The 21,145-nt window shown below is 42.9% G+C and overlaps 1 protein-coding gene across 2 annotated transcripts in view; it reads right to left on the reverse strand.

Moving 5' to 3' along the window:
* LOC132781801 (F-box/LRR-repeat protein 16) overlaps window positions 1-21,145 on the reverse strand; it is a 218,062-nt gene that overhangs the window by 186,188 nt on the left and 10,729 nt on the right. The gene's annotated exons all lie outside the window — the stretch shown is intronic.

Raw genomic sequence — 21,145 nt, forward strand, 5'->3', positions numbered from 1 at the left:
ATGCTGACAGGGGATAGGGAAAAGGCAGAACTACTTAATGCCTTCTTTGCCTCGGTCTTCTCACAAAAAGAGCGTCTTCAACCTCAGCAAGATGGAGTGGATGAGGGATTGGAGGACATCCAACCCCAAATTGGGAAAGAAGTTGTCCAGGAATACCTGGCCGCTCTTAATGAGTTCAAGTCCCCAGGGCCAGATCAACTACACCCCAGAGTATTGAAGGAACTAGCGGAAGTCATTTCGGAACCGTTGGCAACCATCTTTGAGAGTTCTTGGAGAACGGGAGAAGTTCCAGCAGATTGGAGGAGGGCCAATGTGGTCCCAATCTTCAAGAAGGGAAAAAAGGATGACCCAAACAACTACCGTCCGGTCAGCCTCACGTCGATACCGGGCAAGATTCTGGAAAAGATTGTTAAGGAAGCGGTCTGCAAACACTTAGAAACAAATGCAGTCATCGCTAATAGTCAACATGGATTTATCAAAAACAAGTCATGCCAGACTAATCTGATCTCTTTCTTCGATAGAGCTACAAACTGGGTAGATGCGGGGAATGCCGTGGATGTAGCATACCTGGACTTCAGTAAGGCCTTCGACAACGTCCCCCATGACCTTCTGGCAAGGAAACTAGTCCAATGTGGGCTAGGCAAAACTACGGTGAGGTGGATCTGTAATTGGTTAAGTGGACGAACACAGAGAGTGCTCACTAATGCTTCCTCTTCATCTTGGAAAGAAGTGACAAGTGGAGTGCCGCAGGGTTCCGTCCTGGGCCCGGTCCTGTCCAACATCTTTATTAATGACTTAGATGAAGGGCTAGAAGGCATGATCATCAAGTTTGCAGACGACACCAAATTGGGAGGGATAGCCAATAGTCCAGAGGACAGGAGCAGAATTCAAAACGATCTTGACAGATTAGAGAGATGGGCCAAAACTAACAAAATGAAGTTCAACAGTGACAAATGCAAGATACTCCACTTTGGCAGAAAAAATGAAATGCAAAGATACAGAATGGGGGACGCCTGGCTCGAGAGCAGTACGTGTGAAAAAGATCTTGGAGTCCTCATGGACAACAAGTTAAACATGAGCCAACAATGTGATGTGGCGGCAAAAAAAGCCAATGGGATTTTGGCCTGCATCAATAGGAGCATAGTGTCTTGATCTAAGGAAGTAATGCTACCCCTCTATTCTGCTTTGGTTAGACCACATCTGGAATATTGTGTCCAATTCTGGGCACCACAATTCAAGAGAGATATTGACAAGCTGGAATGTGTCCAGAGGAGGGCGACTAAAATGATCAAGGGTCTGGAGAACAAGCCCTATGAGGAGCGGCTTAGGGAACTGGGCATGTTTAGCCTGAAGAAGAGAAGGCTGAGAGGAGATATGATAGCCATGTATAAATATATGAGAGGAAGCCACAGGGAGGAGGGAGCAAGCTTGTTTTCTGCTTCCTTGGAGACTAGGACTCGGAACAATGGCTTCAAACTACAAGAGAGGAGATTCCATCTGAATATTAGGAAGAACTTCCTGACTGTGAGAGCCGTTCAGCAGTGGAACTCTCTGCCCCGGAGTGTGGTGGAGGCTCCTTCTTTGGAAGCTTTTAAGCAGAGGCTGGATGGCCATCTGTCAGGGGTGATTTGAATGCAATATTCCTGCTTCTTGGCAGGATGGCCCATGAGGTCTCTTCCAACTCTTTGAATCTATGATTCTATGATTCTAAGTCCTGTTTATAGTCTTTTATAAGAGCCCAGTGTGCGACAGCACATGACCAAATAGAGAAGAGGAAAGAAAGATGAAGATGGTGATAATAATACGCAAGGAGAGCAGCAAAAGTGTTATCGGCTCAAAAATGGAAGAATACAGAGGCCCTGATGCAAAACAAATGACTGATGGAACTGATGGAGTCAGTGGTAATGGATACATTATCTTCATTGTTGTTGCTGTTGTTTAGCAAGAACATAAAGATAAAATATGGATAGTTTTGATAATGACTAGTTTAATCTAAGTCAGGCCCATAGCCAGGATTTTGTTTCGGGAGGGGAAGGGCTGAGTTTGGTTCGGGAGGGGGGGGGGGCTGAGTCTGAGTGAAAGAGGGTTTACCCTAGCAAACCTTTTGTATCGTTACCTCAATACCCCCATGCATATGGGATATATTGAGCATGGTGATCAGATCATGATATGAATAAACATAACATTTTAAATAATGTACCAGTAAGGCCTTCTTGCGAACCACCATGAGAATTTCGGGGGGGGGGGAAGCCCCCCAACCCACCCACCCCCCAAACCAACCACCCCCCAAACCAACCACCCCCCCACCCTCCCCCCTCGGCTACATGCCTGGCTGCGTGTGTGCATCCTCCTCCCCAGCACAAAGAGGCCCGGCTCCATCCCATCTCCCCAAATTGGGCCTTCCATCCTAAGGGTTATCACACATCCGCACCACCTAAGTACAAGAAATGAATAACATTGAAATGTAATTGAAGTAATATTATATACCTTAACAAAAACCATTGAATAAAAAAGTAAAAAAAAATGCTTAAATTTTTCCCCTATTATTATCATCATCATTATCATCTGCATTTCATCTGTGGATTTTAACTTGCATTTCAACTGTGTATCTTGTTGTGTGCCTTTTAATAATATTTTATCTCTTGCTTTAATGATGTTGCATCTCAATAATAATAATAATAATAATAATAATAATAATTCTGTCCTTTTCTCTTTTTTAATTGTCTTGATAGCATTGCCTTTTTTTCTTTAGTCCATGTATTATTTTAATGCCAGTGGGTGTTTTACAATCTTTCTGAACAAATTTAGAAACAAAGTTGAGTAATGCACAACTACTATGGTTGCTTTTCCAACAGTCCTGTATGTCAAGGATGTGAAACATGTGAATGACATGGGAGCACAACTCCCAGTTAGCGGTTCTGGCAAGGGACGATGGGAATCACATTGAATATGTTTGAATGGTTTTTAGCTATGATTTTTTAAATACTGTTTATATTTAATTCTGTTTTAATGTTTGTACATTTGTATGTTTTAAATTGTGTATTAATGCTTTTAGTACACAACTTAGTACGCAAGCCACTTTGAGCCCCCTTCAAGAGAGATAAAGCCGGAATAAATAAAACAACAACAACAACAATCTTCTATCCACATGATAAAAGTGAAAATATGTATGTGTACATTGCTGGAGTGTCCACTTTTATAGACAAGCTCCTGTCTCCAGAAACAACCAGAGCTCCCACTACTCAGGAGACACCAATGGCTGTCCCTCCAATGACATTGCAGGTTATTGTGAGCACCATCAACATGTACAAGAGTCCTGGCAATGTCCTCTACCAACACCATATTTCCCACCACTCAAGTGAAGGCTTTCATATGGGAAAATACCATCCTAGATTTCATGTGTTTCCTGCACCACAGACATCCCAGTGTTTCTGACTCTCTCTTTTGGTGTGGAATTTGTGTGACCCCACCCACTGCCTCTCCCTTAAACCTTTCCTGTTATTTTCTATGGCACACAGCAAACAGAGGAATTGGGCAACAACAGAACATACTAGAGAGGTTTTGGGAGAAACCACCACGATTTATAGGAGTTGTAGGTACTGGGATGTATATGTTACAAAATGCAAGCAATCAGTGTGTGTGTCAGAGAGAGAGACTGATTTATTTCTTGACTGCTGAAAACGATGTCTCTCTCATGAACAAAGAAATACCATTTTAAACCTCTCTGAAAGGACATTTAGTGAGTTGATGCAACTGATCATACTGTATATATGTTATTCTGAATTAAGAAGAATAAACTACTTGTTCTTTAATATTCACATGTGTGTCATATTTTATTTCCTTGGCAAGGCAGTGTGTGGGGTGATCCAATGTGAACTACACGTGGTTTATTTTACATTCCACCACATAGTTCACCTGCAATCTAAGAGCACTCTGAACACCAATATAGACCTGGATTTAGTTTGCCACACAGAACCCCCATGACCAACAAAACTTACTGGAGGTCTTTGGAAGGATTTATAGGAGTTGCAGTTCACCTACGTCCAGAATGCACTATGAACCCAGACAGTGGTGGATCTGGACCAAACTTGTCATGCATACCCGATATACCCAAATTTGCATATTGGTAGGTTTTGAGGAGAATTGGCCTGGAAATGTTGGCATTGTAGGTACTGGGATTTACAATTCACCAGCAATCAATGAGCACTCTGAACTCCACCAAAGATAGAATTGATTCAAACTTGGCACACAGAGCCCCCCATGACTAGCAAAAAATACTGGAGGTCTTTCGAGGAAATTCACCTCAATTTGGGGGAGTTGTAGTTCACCCACATTCAGAGAGCATTGTGAACCCAAACACCGGTGTACATGGACCAAACTTGGCACACAGAACCCCTATGACTAACTCAACATACTGAAGGGGTTTGAGGGGACTGACTCACCATAGTTTCCCCTACAGCCAGAGAGCACACTGAACCTCATTGATAACGCATCTAGAGCAAATTTTCACTTAACCTGGCATAAGGTGAGTTGTAGTTCACTCACAGCCTTATGCATTTTGTACAATTAAAATTGACTTTATCAAATAACCCAGACAATGCCGGGTACCCATGCTAGTAAAATGATGATGATGATGATGATGATGATGATGATGATGATGATGATGGAAAGACATGTTTCCCCGCTGCGACTGCCTGCTATCTTGGCCATTTGACCCACCTTGACATGTGCACCCCTTTTTAATGTCCCCCTTTTAAGGGACGTTTTGTGTTTATATGTGTATGTTTAAATATACACCAGTAAGGTTGTGTATCTCATGGTAATGATAGCCACCTCCCCTGAGTCGCCATGTGCAAAACCACAGAGCAAAGGCACCATTCCTGAGGGTCAATGCATGCATGTGCATGAATGCCAAAAGCACCCGGCTGTTTGCAACCTGCCATTTCATCCCTTTGCGCTGCAGCTGCTCAGTGGTTTCCGAACGGTCAATAACCTAGTTTTGGACAGTTTTCTTCAAGGGAAGGAAAAGCAGTGGCAGAATAAAAACATTCAGCAAAAACATTCAGGAGATGGAGGAGGATCATGTGAGGGAGGAATCTGGTATTCTCTGGCTGGACAACAATGCCCATGATCCCCAGCCAGCATGGCTAATGCGATTTGGGGAACCATCCGTAAAACATGCACATCCTTTTGCATCCTGATCCTGTCCTCTGGTGTATTCGCTCTCCCTCCCAATTTGGTCCCATCTGCAAACTTGGATCAGCCTGTTTTCTAAACCTTTATCCAAGTCATTAATAAAGATGTTAAACAGCACTTGACCCAGGATCAAACCCTCTTCATCGCACTCCACTAGTCACTTCTTCCCAGGATGAAGAAGAGGAATCATTGCAGAGAAGCACCCTTTGGTTTTGGTTGCTTAACCAATTACAGATCCACCTAATTATCTTCTTCCATAGTGGACGATCAAGAGATTCCTAGGGTGATCATGGGAGTTGAGGTTTTGCAATGCCTTTAGCCTTCTTTGCCAAGGAGCGCTGGTGTCTCACCAAACAACAGCTCCCAGGACTTGCTAGCATTGACAAGTAATCCAATGAGGAGAGCATATGCTCAAATGGATGTGAAATGTGCCACCAGAAAATGGGATTGGGGAGGAAAGGGAACGAAGTGCAGGGCAAGCTGCTTAGCATCCTGATCAAGAATATATCACAAAACAAGCTTCAGTGTACATTTCATTGGAAGCATACCCTGCCAAACACAAGTGGGACTTGTTGCCAAGTAATAAATCTGTGTTATAAATCTATAGTTTTTTAAAGGAGCCATGTTATGTATGCCTAACAAGCACCTGTAAATCTACTTAGGTGAGAGTGTCAGCTCACGGCAGTTGTTCCCAATGAAGACACAGGACTGCACTCTGGTATCAAAGAGAATCTTTACTGCTGGAAACATAGATATGTGAAAAGCCGAGATTGACCAGCAGCTGCTGGTCGCTCCTTATATACACACCCCCTCAATTGAAAGTACAATTCCCGCCAAGTCAAAACCCCGCGCAATATTCCTGCCACACTGTGAGCCGTTGTCTTCCAAGGTCGACAGCTGCAGAGTCCTTATCAATGTCCTGCGTCAGGACCCCAGTTTTCAGCGCCAAAACTGAGGCCCTGGAAACTGGATCCTGACATGGCGTCCTCCTCCTCTGCTTCCTGGAATGGAAACAGCAATCATATCTACAATCCTTCCTTATCCAGAGATCCCTGATATTTTTTTTAACAAACTACAATGGAACACCGGGTGTATCTTTCCCAAATCCTTAGGCAGCCATAACTTGTATGTAACCTCATTGACCTTACTGGAAATTCTGAATGGCCCTATATAGCGTGGAGATAGCTTTCTCGATGGGAAGCCTAATTTGATATTCTTCGTACAAGGCCAAACCAGATCGCCCTCTTCCAGTTTTTCCCCCTCCCTTCGCTTGCGGTCAGCAAACAGTTTGTATTTCTTTTGGGCCTCCTGTAATGCTCTTACCACTTCATTTCACCCAGATCTGATCTTATCAGCATTGAGTCGCCTGTCTGGGCTGAAATATGCCGTATAGAAATAAAGCAAATAAATAAATAAATTATCCAGCCATTCCTCACTACACAGAAATTCCTCCTCCTTCCACTCTGGTAGCCTTGGCAAAGGGGCCACCTCTTGGCCATAAATTATTTCAAAGGGAGACTTTCCAGTTGTTGAATGGGGGGCTCCATTGAATGTTACTTCTGCAAATGGTAGAAGTTCTGCCCAGTTGTTTTGACGATAATTAGAGTATATCCTCAGGAAATGTCCCAATGTCTGCTGCATACGCTCAACCCCCCTCATTCGTCATGGGTTGAAAAGCAGAGCTCAAACTCCTCTCTGTCCCCAACAATTGCATGAACCTCTCCCAAAACCTCACTGTGAATTGAACTCCTCTATCGCTAATGACTTGATCTGGGCACCCATGCAAACGGTATATGTGTTTTATGAACAGTGCTGCGAGCTTTTCTGCTGATGGGAGTTTGGGTAGTGCAATGAAATGTCCCTGCTTGGAAAATAATTCTAGAACTGTCCAAATGTAACGCTGCCCCCTACTGGCAGGAAGTTTGCCCACAAAGACCATAGCAACACAGCTCCATGGTCTCAAGGGCTCTGCCACCTTTTGCAGCAATCCCATGGGCTTCCCTGTAGCAGTTTTGTTCCTGGTGCATAGGTCACATTGGAATATGCATGACTTCGTATCCCCCCTCATCCCTGGCCACCAACATTGCCACGCCAGTAGTTTTATTGTTTTTGTGACCCCCAAATGCCCCGCACCTTTATTATCATGACAGCGTATCATCATCTTTCTCCGCAGACTCTCAGGGATGTACAATTTCCTGTTTACGAATCCCAGTCCATTTTTCCACTTCACTTTTTCTTTATTCCCTTCTAGCCAACTGTCCCCCTGGTATGTTTGTTTAAGCTCTTCCTCACACCCTTCACTTCCAGCTACTGTTCCAGTGACCTTTTGACTCCAATCTACCTGCACCCGGGTTTGCACTGCCAGGCCCCATTGCTGTTCAGAGAATAGGCTTCTGCTTTGCTCTCGTCTCTCCCCTATGTGTTGTGGCATCCGAGACAACGCGTCCGCCAAAACATTTTCCTTCCCCTTGAAAAACCTGAGTTTGAAATCAAACCTGCTAAAATACTGACCTCACCTTATCTGCTTTGCCAACAACCTTTGGGGCAAGGTAATATATTGTAATTTTTTATGGTCAGTCCACACTTCAAAAGGAACACCACTCCCTTCCAACAAATGTCTCCAATTTTCTTGAGCTTTCAATATGGCCAATGCTTCATTTCCCCATATTGGCCAATTCCTCTCTCTCTCACTAAACTTCCTTGATAAGAACCCATATGGTTTCAACCTGCCCTCTGAGTCCTTTTGCATCAATACCGCCCCGTATGCCCATTCTGAGGCATCGTAATGAATTATGAATTGTTTGTGTCCGGGTGGATCAGTATCGGCTCCTCTATAAATCTACTTTTTAGCTTCTCAAAGGCCTCTTGACATTCCTCTGACCAATCTAGTTTCACTCCCGGAGATTTCACTTTGGCGGTTTCCCCCTCCCTTTAGTTTTCAACAACTCTGTGAGTGGCAGTGTGAGTTGGGCAAAGTCTCTTATGAATGTCCTATAAAAGTTCGCAAACCCTAGAAAGGATTGCAGTTGCCTGCGCGTTTTAGGGGGTTCCCAATCCTTTACATCTTCCACTTTGGTGAGGTCCATAGCGATGCCCTTGTGTGAAATCCAATACCCCAGGAAGTCTATTTGCTTCTTATTAAACTCACATTTGGAGAGTTTGGCATATAGCTTTGCCTCCCTTAGCTTCTGGAGCACTTCTCTCGCTAACTTTATGTGATCACCCTCATTTCTATTAAATATAATAATATCATCGATAAAACAAAACACACCATTGTATAGTAATGGATGTAGCACCTCATTGATCATCTGCATGAATACCCCTCCTGCTCCTTTTAAACCCATAGGATAGACACGGTAATTGTATAAACCTAGAGCATAAGAAAAAGCAGTCTTCCACCTATCCTCTGGCTTTATCTGGATCTTATGGTAGGCTTCAACCAAGTCAAGTTTTGTAAATATTTTCCCTTCTGATAACTGTGACAATAGGTCCTTGGTTAGCGGTAACGGGTAGCTGGTGGTGGTGCTGAAGGCATTCAGTCCCCTATAGTCCACACATAGCCTCAGCGACCCATCCTTCTTGCGCCTGAATAACACTGGGGCCCCCAAAGGGGATTCTGATGGTTCTATAAAGCCTTGGGCTAAGTTTTTATCTGTATATTTCCTCAGTTCCTCTATCTCTTTCACTGACATTGGGTACAGCTTTCCCTTTGGTAAATCAGTATTTTTATTCAGTTCAATCCTTACTTCTACCGTTCTTTGGGGGGGCAGGGATTATCTGCCTCCTTTTCATCAAACACATCTGCAAAGTCATGGTACTCTGGGGGAAGGTCCCAGGCCAATTCTGGTAGCCTGCTTTTGTCTTCCTCCCCTCGGCTACATCCCTCTCTTGAGCCTCTTGGAAGTGCATACTTCCATCTCTCCAATTGATTTGGGGGTTTACTTTCTTCAGCCATGGCATCCCTAGGATTATGTTATACGTAGCCATCTGGGATATTACAAATGTTATTTCTCCTTCCCAGTAGCCTATCTTTGCACTTCACATTCTCCACCCCGAACTTCGCCAGGGTCCCTGATGCTACCGATCCATCTAAGTGAGAGAAAGCTATGGGGGATTGCAGGGTCACTTTCTTGCACCCTCGTTCGTCTGCTAGCTCGGGAGTGATTATGTTTCTGGAACATCCACAATCTAAAAATGCTCTACAGCTAGCCCATTTGTCCTCCCCCTCCAGCTTAATAGGGAATACTAGCATTCCTTGGTCGTGACTCACCAAACCCCCTATTGGGGCCCCGAGGGGGATGCCTTCCTCCGCTCGCTTTCCAGCAGCAGGCTTTGCTTTGGCCTGAGAGGCCCCTCCTCCCTTCTGCTGCCAGCACTCGGCTGCTCTGTGGCCTAAGCGCCCACAGACAAAACATCCGCTCCGTTTCTCTTTAGCTTCCCCCTTCAGCTCTCCTCCTCTTCTGGCTGCTCCTTTCTCCGGTCTCCAGCCTTCCTCCCTCTGGCAAGCATGCTTCGGCGTCGATCCCTGATGTCGTCTGACTTGTGCCAGCGTCGTCTCGATGTGCCCTGCCAGCTGTATCCACCCCTGGAGCATCTCTGGGTCATCGTGGTGTAAAGCCCAAAAAAGTATCTCCTTTCTCAGTCCCTCCTTAAACAGTTCCAGTTTAGTAATTTCAGACCATTCTGGAACTTTTTCGGCCAGACACCGGAATTCTTCAGCGTATTAGGACTCTGGCCTTTGGCCTTGGGATATGGTTTTTAGGTTGTCCTTTGTCCTGATTCGCTTGAGTGGGTCTTGGAAGCGGGTTTCCAGGGCGGCTGGGAATCTTCTCATCGAGCCCAAGCATGGATCATGTCTCACGTGGAGCTGGATGTACCAGCTGGCTGCTCCTCTCCTCAACACTGCATGGCCCGCACATGACTGGCTTCTGACCTGAAGGTAGATGCGTTGTCTTCCATGTAGCCCCTCACCATGGTTAGGAAGAAATCTAGTTCCTCAGCTTCTCCACCGAATTCAATCCTTAATTCCTTTCTCCTCTGCTGGAGAACTAGTGGTTGTACCTCTCGGGCATCTGCATGCGGTGGTCCTTCCTGGAGACCTTGCTATTCCAGGGGCAATCCTCATAGCCCTGTGCCACGCCCAGCTCTGGCCAGGGGTACCAGGGGTGTAGTCTGGCGGGTGAGTGTGGCTTCCCACAGTCTCTCCCCTTCTTCGTCGCTCTCCACACCTCGCCTCCAGCTTGACTGGGTTTTGGGATGGGCTCTGGTCACCCGGTCGCTCCTCTTGCTTGCGCTCCACAGCAACTCCATCTGGAGCTGTACCTCCTCCACCAGAGGGGCCAAGTGTTCCATCACCCTTCACATGATGGCGAGGGTGGTTTCCATGACCATAACCTTCCCTTCCAGCGACTCCATTCTCTGGAGGGAAGGGAAATCCAGGTAGCTGCTTCCTCTCACGACATCTACCAGCTCCTTCACTCATCTCTGGGTTACCCCATTAGGTCGGGCATAAGCAGTAGACGATGCCAAAGCCATTACCCTCTAAAGCTCCGCTTCTGTTTCCTCAAAAGGGGATCCCTGTTCGCCCCCTTCTGCTCCGAGGATGGGATTCTCCTCCTGCTGCAAAACATCTTCTCCATACATAGTGGCACCTCACCGCGAATGCGGGACAGTGCAGCAATCTCGGCTTAAATGTCAGTTCATGGCAGTTGTTCCCAATGAAGACACAGAACTGCACTCTGGTATCAAAGAGAATCTTTACTGCTGGAAACATAGACATGTGAAAAGCCGAGATTGACCAGCAGCTGCTGGTTGCTCCTTATATACAATTGAAAGTACATGAGAGCAGACAGAAGTACAGAAAGAAAACAAACCAGGCCTTTAATGAGGTTGTAAATGAACAAAGGTGGGCAGCACCGGGTAATATTTGGTTTAAAAGAGACAGAGGGATGGATGCAAGGTTGCAAACATATCATGCTTTATATAGCAAGTATATAAAAGTCCTGTATGGATATATAGTCACGATTATTTGATTTTTTTCAACCATTAAGGAGTTGGATCCCATCTGATCTTGGGATCAAAGCAGGGTCTACTCAGGTTAGGACTTGGATGGGAGACTGCCAAGGGATACTGGGTGCAATGCTATAATTCATAAGGAACAGGTGCAAACATCTCAGAGTATCCCTTGCCTAAGAAAACCTATTCAACCCACAGGGTCAAGGGGCAACAAAGTTGCACTGAGCCATAGAAATTGGGAGGTGAAAATCTTCCAGTTGAGGAAGAGCTCAAGGCTGTTTGTTGTTGAGTACTATGTATCAGGTGTATGGCTAAGTGACGACCTAGAAGGGAAAGCATGGGTGACTGTGCTGTCGCATGCTCGGCCTATGCATGACTGTAGACAGGACATAAATTCTGTGTGCCCAACGGGATGCCGGGGCTGCCTCAGATAAAGGCCCTTAGATTCCCCCAAACAGAGTCTTTAGATTGCTTAAAGTAAATCCAACAAAGTTCTTTATTGATGAAAACAAACAGTTCAACGTTTCTTAACAAATAGTTCAAGGTTTCTTAACAGTCTATTGGCTCCTGCAATCTTGTTCACTGGGAACAGGCACTACCTTCATAACTGTATACTAACTAATGGGGAAATCCTTAACTTCTAATCTGGGCAGTCTGTACTTGCCTCTGTTGGCGTGGAGCCCCTGCACCTGGTATCAACTGTGTCTGGCTTCGGCGAGCGACCCTTACCAAGCAGAGATTTGTAGACTTCCAGGAGAAAGGAGTTCAGGTTTCGGTAATGGCTGGGTGAAGTCCCTCAGGAAAGGAGCTGTAAGGCTGCATGATCCTTGGCCAAGCTGTGGGCTGTATAACCCCGGCCAAGCTGTAGAGCCTTTTCTCCCCGGCCAAGCTGTAGGGCTGTATAACCCCGGTCAAGCTGTAGAGCCTTTTCTCCCCGGCCAAGCTGTAGGGCTGTATAACCCCGGCCAAGCTGTAGGCTGTATATCTCCCTGGCCAAGCCGTAGAAGACGAAGCTTTCTACAGGAGCTCTTCGTTTTATGTCCTGTGCGAAAGGCTTCCCTGTGTGGACTGACTCAAAAAGGCTCCTATTTCCTCCAAAACTCAAAAAGGGGCAGGACCAGGGAACCTATAATTGACAGGTGGCTTGCCCTATGATAGCAAACTATAACAGGAAGCCACCCTGCTGCAAAATCCCAAGCCTGGGATTGCAAACAAACATTTAATGCAAAGCAAACAGAATTGAAGTCCTCCTAGGGACTTCCGGTGAGGCAAGATGGAGGCAGCAGCAGTTTTCTGAGCTCCAAGAGCTCAGAACTGATTCTTCAACCGAGAAGGGTCGGGAGAGCAGGGAAAATCTCCCCAACAGTGACAGGAGAAGTCAAGTTGGGAACCTACCCTCGGGGGCAAACTCGGGGTGCGAGAAGGGACAGAGAACCCTTTCAAAACACCCCCGAAGCCTCTAGGGAAGACCCAGGGAGAAGACGCCGGACGGCAAGCAGCCTAACGCCTCATTCAGTCAATGAGACAACGAGACAAAATAACAACTAATAATATACAACAAGATAAAGGCCACAGAAGACAAGAAATGATGGACTAAATATATAACATAATCCTATTTACAGAAGCCCAAAGAGACTTACTTACTGAAACGCGGTGCGCGGAAGGAAGAACGAACCGGCATAGGCGAGGACGCAAGCCAGTGAACGCCAAGCGCTAGGCGCCAAGCGCCGAACGCCGAGCACCGCCGAAAAGCAAACAGAAAGCCGAAAAGACAAGAGAAATGAAGTAAAACGTAGTAAAGCAAAACAGCATAACAGAAGCGCCAGAACACGGAGGAGAAGAAGAGAAGGGGAAGAAGACAAAACGAGGAAGGGAACAAGGACCAAGGGCTAAGGCAAGAAGCGGGAGGAGGATAAGATTTTTCAAACACTCTTAATCCCCCCCCCCCCCGGAACTTCATTGCCCGCCGCTATCTAACGAAGAGGACTACACCCCCCCCCCCGCACCATTTTAGAACCAGAGAAACAAACTAGAAGACAGCCTACAGAGAAAATGAAAGAACAGCTTCAAAATCCTAGGTCTGGAGGCCCCGGCACATAGTAGATTGCGAGACGAAGACTGCACCAAAGCAACATTTTGCATTTTTGTGTGTGTGTGTGTGTGTGTGTGTGTTTTTCTTTTTTCTTTTTTCTTTTTCTTTTTTTTCTTTTTCTCTTTTTTCTTCTCCTTTTTGCCTTCCCCCCCCTCTCCCTCCCCGTCGTCCCCCCCTCCTCCCACTTCAACCTTTTTTTTCTTTTTTCTTTTTTTTCTTTTTCCTTTCTTCTCTTCTCTCTCTCTTCTCTTCCTTTTTTTCTCTTTTCTCTTTCTTCTTTCTTTCTCTTTTCTCTCTCTCTCTTCTTCTCTTTCCTTCACTTTTCTCCTTTTCCCTAGGCTCACACCAGGATACCAAGGATACCAAGACAAAGCTAGGACCTCAAAATAAACTACACCAAAAAGGACTATTAAATCTATCTAAAAGGGACTACTTAAACAAAGGGAGGAAAATAAAGAAAAAGGGATCCCCAACTTCTGCTTAAGAAGAAGAAAACCCGGGAAAGAGAGGGATTAAAGACTCAATCATCCCACACCGTACATAGATACCGTGAGTAACCAATCTTTAATTGTGGACGGCAACTTGCACTCGAATATTAAATATTAAATAGTAAATTTAATATATTTATTATAGAATTAACTTTGTGAAAATAATAAGAAAAAGTTTATGAATCCAATATAATAAACTAGAAATAACTGTAGATCACCTTTACTGCATTTAATAGAATCATAATAGAGTAATGAATTTTGGTTGTAAATGTAAATGAAGCTGTATATGGTAAGGTACTTAAAATAGATTACAATATAAACTTCCAACTGAGTGATTACTTAAATTTGTTGTACACAAGCTGTATCAACACACTAGGAAAGTAAATTTAATTTAATCAACACAATCGAAGAGAAGAAACTTCAAGAAACTTTAAGAACTCAGAAGACACAAGAAGAGCAGAATCAAAAGAAAACTGTTATTAGAAGAAATAACTCGAGGCCGCATAAAAACAAACTGAACAAATTTAAATACATAAGAAGTATATCAGTCACAACCAATAAGTGCAGGAAGAGACTTAAACATGGAAAAACCCAACATATTAAAACAAAGTAAAATTTTGACAGCAAGACGACACTCAATTCAAGGAGACCCACCCCCACCCCCAAAAGAGAACGAACCGACTTTAAAAGACTTAATGGCGGAACTTGCCAAAATACATGAGACCCAAGTGAAGATGCAGGAGACGCAAACTAAACTACAAGAATCACAAGAGAAAATGAGATCCTCACAAGAAAAACAACAGGCCAGGTTGGAAAAAATGATTCAAGAAGAAATGGGGAAAGTGAAAGAAGAGATCAAGGAAGAACTGTCCACTTTTAAAAAAGAAATAGATGGAATACAAACCGAAATTAATGTAATGAAGAAAGAGAATCAAGTACAGAAAAAGACACAGGAGAAAACCAAGAAGAGACTGGACACTCTAGAAGAAATATCAACAAGACTCACAAGACAACAAGAGATGATGGATTTAAAAGAGACTGAATATCAATTAAGAATTAGGAACATCGTAGAAGACAAACAGGAAAATCTAAGAATCATAATATCAGAAATAACCTCCAAAATCCTGAACATACCAGTAGAGGAGATGGACTCAAATATAGATAGAATATACCGTGTACACACCAATTACTCAAAGAAAAATGGAACACCGCAAGACATAATAGTACACTTAACAAGAAAATACCTTAGAGAACAGATACTGAAAATCAACGCTAAGCAGCCGACATACTATAAAGACAGAAAAATTGCCATTATAAGAGAAGTACCAGCCACCATCATGAACAAAAGAAAACCATACTACTTTTTGACCGACGAGCTTAAGAAACAACAAATTAAGTTTTGGTGGGAAAGGAAGGAGGGGATAATGGCAACTGTGAAAGGTGAAAAAGTATGGATAACATCTGTGGACAAAGCGAAAGACCTCTACCAGAGAATCACAAAAGAAAAAGAACGACAGGCCAAAACACAAAGAAGAGACTCAACTACGAGAAATGGAGACGAGACGGAAGAGAAAGACATGGAAACCCCACTGCTCCCAGAGGAGTCCGGCACGAAAAAGGGGGAAAAAAGAGCCAGACAAACATCACCAGAGGACTACACCAAACAATACCATAGAAATCAAACCACAAAAGACTTGATAGATTTAAATCGCAAAGATGGAGCTGAAGATTGTGTCTAATAATGTTAACGGATTGAATACACCCAATAAAAGAAAATCTATTTTTAACCAACTCAAAAGTCTTAAGTGTGATATTATCGCAATCCAAGAGACACACGTAGCACAAAAGCACAGCTCCTACTTAGAAAATAAATACTTGGGGAAGCTATACTACTCCTCCTCCATTGAAAAAAAGAGAGGAGTAGCATTATATATAAAGGAGAACTTGAATCCCGAATTAGCATTTAAAGACAGCGAGGGGCAGATGATAGGAGCTAAAATTAAAGTTAACAATCTGAGCATACTCTTATGTAACATCTACGCCCCCAATGGAGCAAAAAGCGCTTTTGTTAAACAATTGAGGGGGAAGATAGCTGAACATATGTGCGATAACCTGATGATACTAGGTGATTTCAATGGGGTGATGGACGGCAGGATGGACAAATCTGGGAAAAAAGCAAAGAGCGGGACACTTCCACAAAATTTCCTACAACTGAAAAAAGATCTAGGACTTCAAGACATCTGGCGGCTTAAAAACCCAGACTCCAAAGATTTTACCTACTACTCAGCAAGACACCACACATGGACACGCATTGACATGTGCTGGGTAACAAACCTGCTATCAATCAAAGTTAAAAAAGTTAAAATACTTACAAGGATCCTTACTGACCACTGCCCGTTAAAAATAGAAATAAAAATCGGTCCACGAAATTGGAGGTGGAAGTTGAACGAAGCCCTGATCAGGCAAAAAGAAGATATAGAACTCAGTAAAAAAACAATAAAAACTTTTTTTGAGGACAACAAAGATAAAGGTACCAAGTTGGAGATAGTATGGGATGCCAGCAAAGCATTCATGCGCGGTCACTATATCCAACAAGGAGCTATCAAAAACAAGAAAAGAAGAGAGGAAAGGACAAAATTGGAAGCCAAACTCCAAGAAAAGGAAAGCCAACTAAAGAAGCAACCAAAAAATAAAAAAATTCTCCTGGAAATAGATCTACTAAGAAAAGAAGTGAATGCAGCACAGTTAGACTTAATGGCACGCAATCTGAAATATTTAAAAGCACAATACTTCGCAGAAGCAAACAAACCAGGGAAATTCCTCGCAAGAAAACTGGCCAAGAAGAAACAACGAAGAATAATAACACAGATAACACAGGAAGGAAAAAACTATACCACGGAAAAAGAAATCGCCGGGCAATTTAGTGAATTTTACAAAAAACTCTACAAAAAAGATCCGATCAAGAAAGAAGATATAATTGCATACATAGCAGATCAAAAAATTCCACGAGTTAATGACAACGAGAGAGAACTCCTAAATGCCCCAATTAGAGAGGATGAAATAAATAAATCTATAAATGAAACACCAAGTAATAAAGCACCAGGGCCTGATGGCTTTCCGGCGCAATACTACAAACTCCATAAAGAAGAATTGGTAACCTACCTAAATGAAATCATGAACAACATAAGAGAAGGGAAAGACATGCCGGAATCATGGAAAGAAGCATACATAGCGCTGCTTCACAAAGAAAACACCGACCCAACGAATGTACAAAATTACCGCCCAATTTCATTATTGAACTTCGATTATAAGATCTTCGCAGCGGTCATCGCCACCAGATTTAAAGAAGTGCTTAAAGTAAGGATTAAGGAGGACCAAAGAGGGTTTTTACCGAAAAGACAAATGAAGGACAATATAAGATGTAACCTAAACGTAATCGAATACTACGAGCAAAACAGACAAAAAGAAGTCGGCCTGCTCTTGGTAGATGCCGAGAAGGCCTTTGACAATGCAAGCTGGGACTTTTTAATATCTACGTTAAAAGAAATAGATGCAGGATACCAGATTATAAACGTAATACAATCCATCTATTCCAAACAATCTGCGAAAATAATCGTAAACAACCAATTCACCGAGAAGATTAACATACAGAAGGGAGTCAGACAGGGATGTCCTCTGTCTCCATTACTGTTCATAATGATATTGGAGATTCTTCTAGAAGACCTGCGGACGGACGACACATTAAAAGGAACAAAGATCGCCTCGGAAGAATACAAAGTCCAGGCCTTCGCAGACGATGTCTTATGCATTGTAGAAAACCCTGCGGAGCTGACCACAAAATGGTTATCAAAGATTGAAAAGTTTGGGAGACTAGCTGGCTTAAAGATAAATAGAAACAAATCTAAAATACTCACCAAAAATGTCAATGCAGAGAAGAAAATCAAGATCACCGAGGAGACAGGATTGGAAATAGTCAAAAAGGTAAAATACTTAGGTATTACCATTTCAGGGTCAAATGCAAACTTGTTTAAAGATAATTATGAACGGACATGGGAATCAATCCAGAAGAAACTAAAAAATTGGAAACACCTCAACCTATCTTGGCTAGGAAGAATCTCTGCCATCAAAATGAGCATATTACCCAAGATAACCTTTTTATTCCAAACAATACCAATCATAAAGAACAATACATGTTTTAGTAAATGGAATAAGGACATCCTGAGGTTCGTTTGGGATGGGAAGAAACCCAGGGTCAAATTCAAAGCCCTAACGGATGCAAAGGACAGAGGAGGCTTGGCAATGCCCGATCTTCAACTCTATTTCGAGGCATGCGCGCTATCCTGGACTGTGGCATGGGCCAACCTTGAGCCCAAAAAGATGTTAACGATAGAAGGATGGAATATAAGAAGAGGATGGCATGCATACCTTTGGTATGAGAAAGACCAAATTGAAAGATCATTTAATAACCACTACATAAGATCAGCCCTCTTAAAAGTGTGGAAAAAGTATAAAGACTATTTTTACACCAGAACGCCCAGATGGGTATCGCCCTCGGAGGCCTTCCACAAGAAAGAATTACCTAGAAAAAAGTGGCTCAATTACAACCATCTTCTAACAAAAGAAAATAATCAATGGCGCCTTAAAACTATGGAAGAACTTAGAGATACTGAAGAAGAACTGGGCTGGTTCCACTATCTGCAGGCAGAAGACTGTTTTAAAGAGGATTGCAAAAAAGGATTCTCCGAGACTGAGACCATTTGGGACAAGATAATGAAGAAAGAAAAAAAAGTGATTGCGACACTATACAAAAGTTTACTAGAATGGAGCAATGAAAAGGAACTGATAAAAGTAAGCATGAACAAATGGGCAAGAGACATAGGTAGGACCATTTGGCTCAGAGAATGGGAGCAAATCTGGAAAAAGAAAACTAAATTTACAAAAGCTACATCCATCCTAGAAAACTGCCATAAGATGTTCTACAGATGGCATCTAACGCCAAGTATACTATCAAGAATCAATAAAAACTACAGCAATCTATGCTGGAAGTGTAAGAAGGAGACAGGAACCTATTTTCATATGTTCTGGAAATGTAAGGGAATACAACAATTTTGGTCCACTGTCCATAAACATATACAAAAAATAATCAAAATAAAACTGGAAATGAGGCCGGAATACTACCTACTAAATATGACAGATCTAGTTTGGAACCAAAATGAGGAAAAAATCTTCTTCTACCTCGCAGCAGCTGCAAGGATTTTAATAGCTCAAAAGTGGAAAACAAAAGAAATTCCTTCGGCGGAGGAATGGACAAAAAAGGTTATTGAATTTACGGACCTGGAAAGACTATCGAGCTTAATGAAAAACCAGAATAAGGAGAGACAGATCAATTGGGGCTACTGTAAAGAATACCTAAAGAACATCCAGAAATAACTGACCAATAATAAACAAGAAATGACCGACCAATCCAATATTAATATTAATAACAGGTAATCCATCTGTGGACCAAACGGAAGTGTCCAGTACTATTCTTCCCCCCTCCTCATATATCCAACACCCTTCCCCCACGCCTTTCCTCCCCCCCTCTACCCCACCCCCATACCCCTTACCCTCCTCTTGTTTCATCCCCTTAAAGGCCCTAGGAACTCTTTCATCCTAAATTTCCAAGCTTTCCTATTATGTATTGTTCCCCCTCTTTCGATGTCACAACCTAAGAAACTCAATAAAAAATATTAAACCATAGAATTGGAGCTCCTGGTACAGCTGTACCAGCACAGTGACCGTCCTTTTCACATAGAGAATTGCCCCTCTTATATTGTCAGCAGTCCCATTTCACATTCAAAGAGCTGGCTATACATTCCACTTACATTCATCACATGGTCAGTATTACTTTTTTGTTTTTAATCAGGAGAAATAGCAATATCCAAAAACGGAGAGATCCCTTGCCCTGCCAAGAGTCCCTTACATTAACGGAGACTGACAACAGGTTAAAACCAGTTCTTTCCATGGGATTCTATGGTTCTACACCAAATCCCATAGGATATAAGACCCAGTGATCCATGTTAAAACCATTGCTTTTCATGGGATCCTATGGCTCTGCTCCAAACCCTGGGGGGGGGGGCACATCTTCTTGGTGGTGGCCCCCTAGCTCTGGAATGCCCTTCCTAGAGAGATTAAATTAGCCCCCATTCTCCAAGTTTTCTGGACGAGTTTAAAAACATGGCTTTTTAGACAGGCTTTTGACCTTGTGTAGTTTATGGCCAGATTTGAGGATTTAGCAACTGCTTACTCTATCACTTTGGACTGTTAATGGAGTGAGGTAGTCCTACCCACAAGTTCTACAACATTTTATGAATTTTAAAATTTTACTAGATTAGGTTTATGTGTATTTCTATTGATTTATGTTGTTGTTTTAGAAGCTTATGTATTGTTTGTTCTATTTCTGGCACTTTAAATGTGCTCTTGTGAGCTGCACAGAATCCCTCCGGAGGGATGGTGACAGTACACAAATAAAATATTGTCATCATCATCATCATCATCATCATCATCATCATTAGCAAATTATTTTTGTTTCTTTCTTATCATCTGTATTGTATAAAGATAACAATATATTCACTGGGTTTCTATTTCTTCTTCATCATAATGCTTTCTATGCCCAATTATATCATTTGCCCAGAACTTCTGTACATATTTACATTACCACCACATGTGAATATATGTTCACATTTCTTGGCAACCCCTTCAACAATTTTTTGAACAGCTCTTACCCATGTTAGATATCTTTATTGGGGCCAAGTCATTTTGGAACCACTGGCAATCATCTTTAAGAGTTATTGGAGAACGGGACATGTTCCAACAGATTGGAGGAGGGCAAATGTGGTCCCTATCTATTGTCAAGAAGGGAAAAAAGGATTACCCAAACAATCACTGCCCAGTCAGCCTCACATCGATGCCAGGCAAGATTCTAGAAAAAGACAAAAACTTAGAAAGGAATGCAGTAATCACATAGTCAACATGGATTTATCAAAAACAAGTCATGCCAGGCTAATTTGATCTCTTTTTTTTGATAGAGTTACAAGCTGGGTGGATGCAGGGAACGCCATGGATGTAGCATATCTGGATTTCAGGAAGGCTTTCCTTTGAGAAGGTCCCCCATGACCTTCTGGCAAACAAATTAGTCAAATGTGGGCTAGGTAAAACTACAGTTAGCTGGATCTGCAATTGGTTAAGCAAACAAACCCAGAGGGTGATTCTCCCCAATGTTTCCTCTTCATCCTGGAAAGAAGTGATGAGTGGAGTGCCAGAATCAGGGTTCCGTCCTGGGCCCTGTCCAATTCAACTTCTTTATTAATGACTT

The sequence above is a fragment of the Anolis sagrei genome, chromosome Y (assembly GCF_037176765.1).
Source record: "Anolis sagrei isolate rAnoSag1 chromosome Y, rAnoSag1.mat, whole genome shotgun sequence".
In the NCBI taxonomy this organism is placed as follows: domain Eukaryota; kingdom Metazoa; phylum Chordata; class Lepidosauria; order Squamata; family Dactyloidae; genus Anolis; species Anolis sagrei.